The sequence below is a fragment of the Neltuma alba genome, unplaced genomic scaffold (genome assembly GCF_004799145.2).
Source record: "Neltuma alba isolate B1F8T4 unplaced genomic scaffold, ASM479914v2 tig00010253_pilon, whole genome shotgun sequence".
Classification (NCBI taxonomy): domain Eukaryota; kingdom Viridiplantae; phylum Streptophyta; class Magnoliopsida; order Fabales; family Fabaceae; genus Neltuma; species Neltuma alba.
Window position 1 is genome coordinate 6,055 of NW_021635180.1, and position 7,067 is coordinate 13,121.

Sequence of the window (7,067 nt, forward strand, 5' to 3'; positions counted from 1 at the left end):
CATTAAAAAAAAAAATAATGTAATTAAAATTTATTTTGATAATCTATTAAAAACTAATGTAGTCAATTAAATAATAAAGGAAAATCCCCAAAAAAATACTTCTTAAATTTCAAAATCCCAGATCAGGAATTACTATAAAAATGTGTTGTCATTTGTTTTTCAATTATACTCAGTTGCTATCAAATTTTGATAGATAAGACTAATTTGACATTTTCAGATTGAAGAGGTATTTTTTGAAATTTTTTCAGTAACAAAACTATGGCAAATATCCCTTATATATATATATATATATATATATATTCGACATTCCAGATTTACTTAGAACCCCTTCTTCAGCGTCAAATCAGTAATTTTTTTAACACATCATTATCGTATTTATTTACATTAATATTCATATTAAGTACAATTTTTACTTTCAAAGATATTAAAATTAAGATATTTCCATGATCATTTCAATTTTTACTTTGGAATATCATTTAAAATAATAGGAAAGTAATGATGTTAGTCATTAGAATATGTCGTAAAATTACTTCTTCTTTTAGAGGTATTGATTCCTATTCTCGGCGTAAGTAATGCAACCAATATTCATGATTTTTTAACCCAGTATTATTATTGATTATTGATCTTATAAATCTCCATCTCCATTGGGTCGCTCGGAACATATAAAGTATTGCCGTTAAAAGAGTAGCTGGAAAAAAAAAAAAGGAGTAAATGTATGCTCTTTTTGTTTTTTAACAAGACGAGTAAATGTATGCTCTAAACTTAGAAATTACTCCTCCCGTACTTAATATAGTCACTAATTAGAGAATTGATATTAGTCCTATATATAATATTACCTCCGATTCTTAATATAAAACCTTATTTAGTTTTTATTTTGGTCCTAAATATAAAATGTCAATCTATTTTGTCTCTCATATTTATATATCTTTTTCCGAAAAAAACCCTTCTAATAATAATAGTTCTAGCCAACACACTTGATTAGTAATGATATCTTAAGAAAGATAACACCTATTCATTACAAATAACTAATTTAACTTATTTTCTTAATCTTGTCAAATAGTCAACTAGCTTTTATAATTAAGAATGAAAGTATTACCTATTTTATATGTTTAATGAATTTTTTTCAAACTAACCCTGTTGATATTCTGTTAATAATAATAAAGTAAAAGAGAAAGACAAAAAAAATTAAGAAAGATACTGATGGTTTAGAAAACATATAATATATTAATTAATTTAATTAATATTTTTAATCTACTCAAATTAATTAATTAAATTATATGGTAAAAAAAAGATACCTAGGAGTTTGCAACGTTGCATGGCATCCCATTGAGGAGTATTAAGAGTTTGCGCAAATTCAAATCCCACTTTCGCTGCTTCTCAGTTCTCACTGAATTGGGCGGGGAAACAAAAAAATTTGCCATTCTCAATCTGAAAATCTGGGTAAATCACAAATCTGTGTACTTTTGGACTTTGTAGAGACGAAAACGGTAGGGAAAAAAATTAAGAAAGATAGGATTGACTTTAAAAAGTACGCCACGAACATGCTTTACATTCTAAGATTCCATTCTATTCTTATCCTCGTTCTTATTTTAATTTGATTTCAAATCTTTCTACTCAGTGAAAAGCGGCCTAAGCCATAGGTCTGTCAAGTGTGAATGGAGAATCTGGGTTACCAACACTTTCTCTAATAATTGAAAAGAAAAATCCATCTTTTACTGTTTGTGATGATATTCCCAAAGTGGATCCTGTCTTCCACTTTCTCATTTTCGAAGCTTCTCTTCATCTTCTTTGGAGCATTATTATTGAATCAGAAGTCGTAAAGCGAAACCTAACAACAGTTGTACAGTTCAATTCAGATCACAGATACTTCAGCGATGGAAGCAGCACCTACCTTCCTTTCCTTTTGGGTTTTGTTATGCTTTTCTCTACTTTTAGCTGTAAATAATCTCGTCAGTGCTAACTCCGAAGGCGGCGCACTCTACACCCTTCGCCGCAGCTTGTACGATCCGAATAACGTGCTCCAGAGTTGGGGATCCGACCCTTGTCAATCCTTGTACTTGGTTCCATGTCACCTGCAACCAGGACAACCAGGTCACTGTATGTGCATCTATCCCCTATCATTTTTCCCGCATTTTCTTCCATGCTTTTGTTCTGTGATGGATGTGAATACATTTTTTGGTTGTTTGTTTCAATAGGAATAACTGAATTTCGGCTTTTTATGTTTAAAAGGTAGTAATAGGCACCATTCCTATGATTACAAGCAGTTTGTCTTAAGATTTGTTCATTTGTTGCCTTTTTCACCGGGGCAGAAGACATCTGTTGATTGATTGTTGTAAATTTTGTGTATTTTAGTGCACGTTAATGGTATATTCTGTCCTGACCAAAGAATTTATGGACTTAATAATTCTATTTCAGCCTCTGTATTGAATTACCTTATGCTGATAGCCTAGCGTGGCAAAGAGTGATAACCTGTATATCAGGAATATATGGACTGGAGCAACCGTGAAATGTTGTTATGGAGGCAGAAAAAATAGAGAAGGACACGGATGAAAGCAAATGCGATGGATAATCTTCCTTCGTTGAGTCATAGAAGGGACTTCAAATGAAATCTCTCACCAAATTCCTCACCGGTCCCCTATCTTCTTTCATCCTCTACTACATGATGGGAACACGCAAAGCCCTGATCAAGGTAGATCCATAACAAACTTATTCTGCAATATGACATGATTGGACAAATTAGCCATTTTGTTCCAGCTCAGCATCTTCTTGCTTCTTCCTTATCCTTTTCTATTGCTTGTCTTCCACCTGCCCGGGGGTATCGCGTACATTGCTGGATTTTTGTGGTCTGACTTAATAAAGGGGTTCCGTCTATTATAGATAAAACCATGAAACTAAGCGTCATCAACTAATCATATATAAAATTTATGCCTGAATATAATTACTCATTTCTCAAACTCCATGCTATGTGCAGGGAAACATGTTAAATTATATGTAATTCTGCTATATCTATTCACTATGGAGTTGCTGACTTATTTCTTTCTCTTCCTTTTGGGATGTGGGGGTGGGGGAAGTGGACGGCACAGTTGGACAAGTAAGGGCAGGTGGTTATGGGTAATCCAATCTTGTTAAGCTCTGAAGAGGCGACATCAACATATGTTTTTTCCGGGCTATCGAAGTTCTCTGTGGTGTGACCCTGTTAAATGTTCGGGATCTTTGTAAACAAATCATTACGCCTTTTCTTTGCAAGAAGAACATGTCTAAGATTGTTGACAAAAATCTCCTTCGATTCATTTGTGCATTGAGTTGGTGTCTTTGCAATTTTAAGTAGCCAATGGATTGCTTCTTTGTTCAGTTTCATAATCTTTTTTATTGGAAGAGGAATACAGCGTATTTAGTTGATTAAAACCTTTCTTTATTTTCTCTCTTCGTTGATGATTCTGTTGATGGTCTTATAATATTTTCTGCAGTGATCTTGGCAACTCAAACCTATCTGGACATTTGGTGCCTGAACTTGGGAACCTAGAACGTCTACAATATCTGTATGTTTTCAAATCTGCGGTTACTCTTTTGTGTTGGTGCTCTGAGTCTGTATTGGTGCTTTGACTCCAAATATGTGAAATGCCCTCACAGAAATCATCAACACATTTTTTATAGTTTTAGCTATCTTTTGTTATGAATTAAATGAAGTTGACTCCAAAATACTTTACTCATACTGATGTAGTGAGCTTTATAAAAACAATATTCAAGGAACAATTCCACCAGGGCTTGGGAACCTGAAGAACCTTATTAGCTTGGACTTGTATAACAACAACGTATCAGGAACCATTCCTCCTTCATTGGGGAAGCTGAAGAATCTTGTCTTTATGTAAGTATGGTTAAATCTTTCATTGTTCTTAGAAGAATTATTAGATAGAATAGGTGATGTGGGACAGACTCAAGAAAATTTTGTGCTCAAGTGAAAGCTATGATGGAGTCCAACTACCTTGCGTTGACTTCTGGGTTCTATAGTTGTATTGTTAGGTTCATCTTGCAGAATGTAATTAACGGACCTACTAAAGGATTGGGAGCTCTTTGGATCTAAAGTCTTTGTTTTTGGTTTTGATTTTTGTTGTTGGAAAATTCCTTGTCCTCCATAGTTGTATTACTTTCACTGCTCTCAATAAATCAATATTTTCTTTGCAGGCGGCTGAATGACAACTGGTTAACTGGTCCAATCCCTGGGCGGTTTGCTGATGTTAAAAGCCTTGAAGTATTGTAAGTCATTGTTTTCTTTATGGTGCCATTTTATGGTGGTATTCTGAAGTAACACCCATGCACTCTAACTTTTCTCTTCAGCGATGTGTCCAACAATGATTTATGCGGAACAATTCCTATGGCAGGGCCATTTGAGCATATTTCATTGAATAAGTATGTTTCCAAATATATTTATCTTTTAATTCTTAAGTATAATGCCATTGTTTTCTTGAATGGAGCAATTCATGTCGCTTTGTATTAGTGTCTGTTGGTTGCAAATTGCAGTGTGTTGCTTAAGCATTGAGAATTATTGATTGAGAATTTCAGATGTTATGGATGTCCTGGCTTTTGATTGTTAATATGCTTCCTGTCTATTCGCGGCAGAACCATGCTCTGAAACTGCAAATTGGAAACTTGCGAAAGATGTTTTCAGTTTTTACACAAAATAACTGGTGCATTTTTGTAATTTTGCATGGGTATATATGTAAAATAATTAAAGAAAATTAACTAATCTTGTCAAAATTAGAAGTCAAGTAGTATTAATGGCACTTATGTCTGGTTGATTCAAAAACAAAAGATGAATACCATTTTCACTTCATAAAACAAATGCGTTTTCTGAATAACTAATTTTTGCAAAGGAAAATAAAGAATCGAAATATGAAGTTGTTTAGACACCAAATGTACCCTTACACTTCCTGCTGTATTCGGTCATCTATGCTAGGGAAGAGAGTGAAGGTTGGGGCTTGGTTGTTATGGTCCTTGCAGTTTGCACTTTGTAGACATCCTAACTGCAGGGCTCTTAATAAACCGTGAAGTTCATATCTGAATGCTGTGTAATATGCATAGTGCAGTGATAAAATGTATGATTTTGCTAGTGCGCTTGGTGTTTCCTGTCTAATTTTCCCAATCAATTTATGAATTCTCGTTTATGGTTTTGGTCAAATGGGTTTATGTCTATTTGTCAATGGCTAAACCTGGTCTTCATGCTGCAGCTAATCGAAAATCAGATAATTAGAATAAAATTTGATGTTGGACAAGTGAAAGTATCATTCTTCAGTCGCAAATATGTGACTGAAGTTGGAATAAATGTAACATGAATAATTAACCTGGAAAACAATATTGCATGAATAATTAATTTCAACATATCATGTCCCTTGCTGGCAGCCAGCTATGAATTGTATGATAGCGCTCTGGTGGAGAGGATCAGATTGTTCTTCCTGTTTCTGTAACTGTTCATTTGCTTTCATTCCTTTTTTTTCCCCCGGCACACTGATTCTGAAAGCATGGGAACCTGAGTTTCTTGCTATCATATATTGCAAAACTGTACTTTTAATTGTCAAGATTTATATAAAATTTTATTTCGGCCTCATAATTTTATAAAGCATCTTTTGTCCTTTAATCCTACTATCATTAGACTCAATTCATGATTTTTTTTGTGCCCATACTTACGCTTAATATATCAGTATTTGAGAATATTTTGTCAACATTTAGAATTTTAAGATCAGCATATTTTATTAAAAGCATTAGGATTAGAGGAATGAAAAAGAATTGCATGAAATTAAAGGACCAAAATGAAACCTTATGTGATGTTAGGGGACTAAAAGCCCTATTAGCTGTTTGTTTTTCTTCCTAATCTATTCGCTCAAGGGGTCAATCTAAATCCTTTGTTTGGGGTTCAATTCTGCAGCTTTGAGAATAACCCTCGGTTGGAAGGTCCGGAGTTGTTGGGACTTGCAAGTTATGAAACAAACTGCTCGTGAATAACACAAAGCCTGGGTATCTGAATCTAAATTGAACTATACGTGTATTAGAAAATTGAAGTGTGTTATCTTGTACTGTAATAGGCAGCTGAAAAAGCAGCTCCTGTTGTATGTAACTTTAATAATTGAAATGGCTTGTCTTGTGTAACTGTGTCATGATGTTTCTAGGTATGTTTTGAGATATTAATTGCAATGCTGATTTTATGATGGGTGTGATGTTATCATAGAGGAATTTTCAAGTTGATGGACTGATCTAATCATTGTAATATCAATATATATGTGTATATATTAAAGTGAAGTTGATTGTTGAAATGTTTCTGCATCCTTGTATATAATAACTATTCGTTTTGAGTTTCTTATTCTTTGTTTCACATTAGTGTTGGTTGTCCTTGAATAATGATTACTTAGAAAAAGTTTCTTGAGGATCTTGCTCAGCAGTTGCAAGTGAACTATCTTATATCTTTTTCAGATTTTTCAATCAAAGTATGATAAATACGTAGTTCCACAAAAGCAACATTACTACTACTACTGTTGTTTTTACCGTAATTGTAAACTTGTTTGATGTGTTTTATGATGATTATTTTTTTATATGCAAGTTATCTGTACATGATCCAAAATTCGGGAAATATTTGTGGCCTCATGAGATGTGCAACAAAATTTAGCATATTGATTCCTTTTCAAGAATCAGTACAATGTTTTAAAAAACTTTTTCAATTATTATCAATATCATTACAATCCATCACACGAGAAAACTTTTGTTTTCGAATTACTGCTGACATCATATACATAATTGTTTCAAATTAGTTTTAATCAGTTAGCTTTATCTCTAACTTCACAGTTATCATTTAATTTTAGTTGCAACAAATCTTACAATGATAGAATACAAATGGGAATGAATCTATACAATTTTCACAACCAGAATTGTTGATTGAACTAAAATTAGAATTGAATATATGTACATAATGTCATACAAACAAAATTTGAAATAGAAAGAAACATCTTGTTTAGATCTTGTACAAGACAAGGAAAATATATACAAACTCTAAGGTTAAAAATAAAGAAAAAAATTAGGAA

The 7,067-nt window shown here is 33.0% G+C and overlaps 1 pseudogene; it reads left to right on the top strand.

The window, feature by feature from the left end:
* Positions 1-1,874: 1,874 nt before the first annotated feature.
* On the top strand, positions 1,875-6,002 carry LOC114755355 (leucine-rich repeat protein 1-like; annotated as a pseudogene).
* The last annotated feature ends 1,065 nt before the right edge of the window (positions 6,003-7,067 follow it).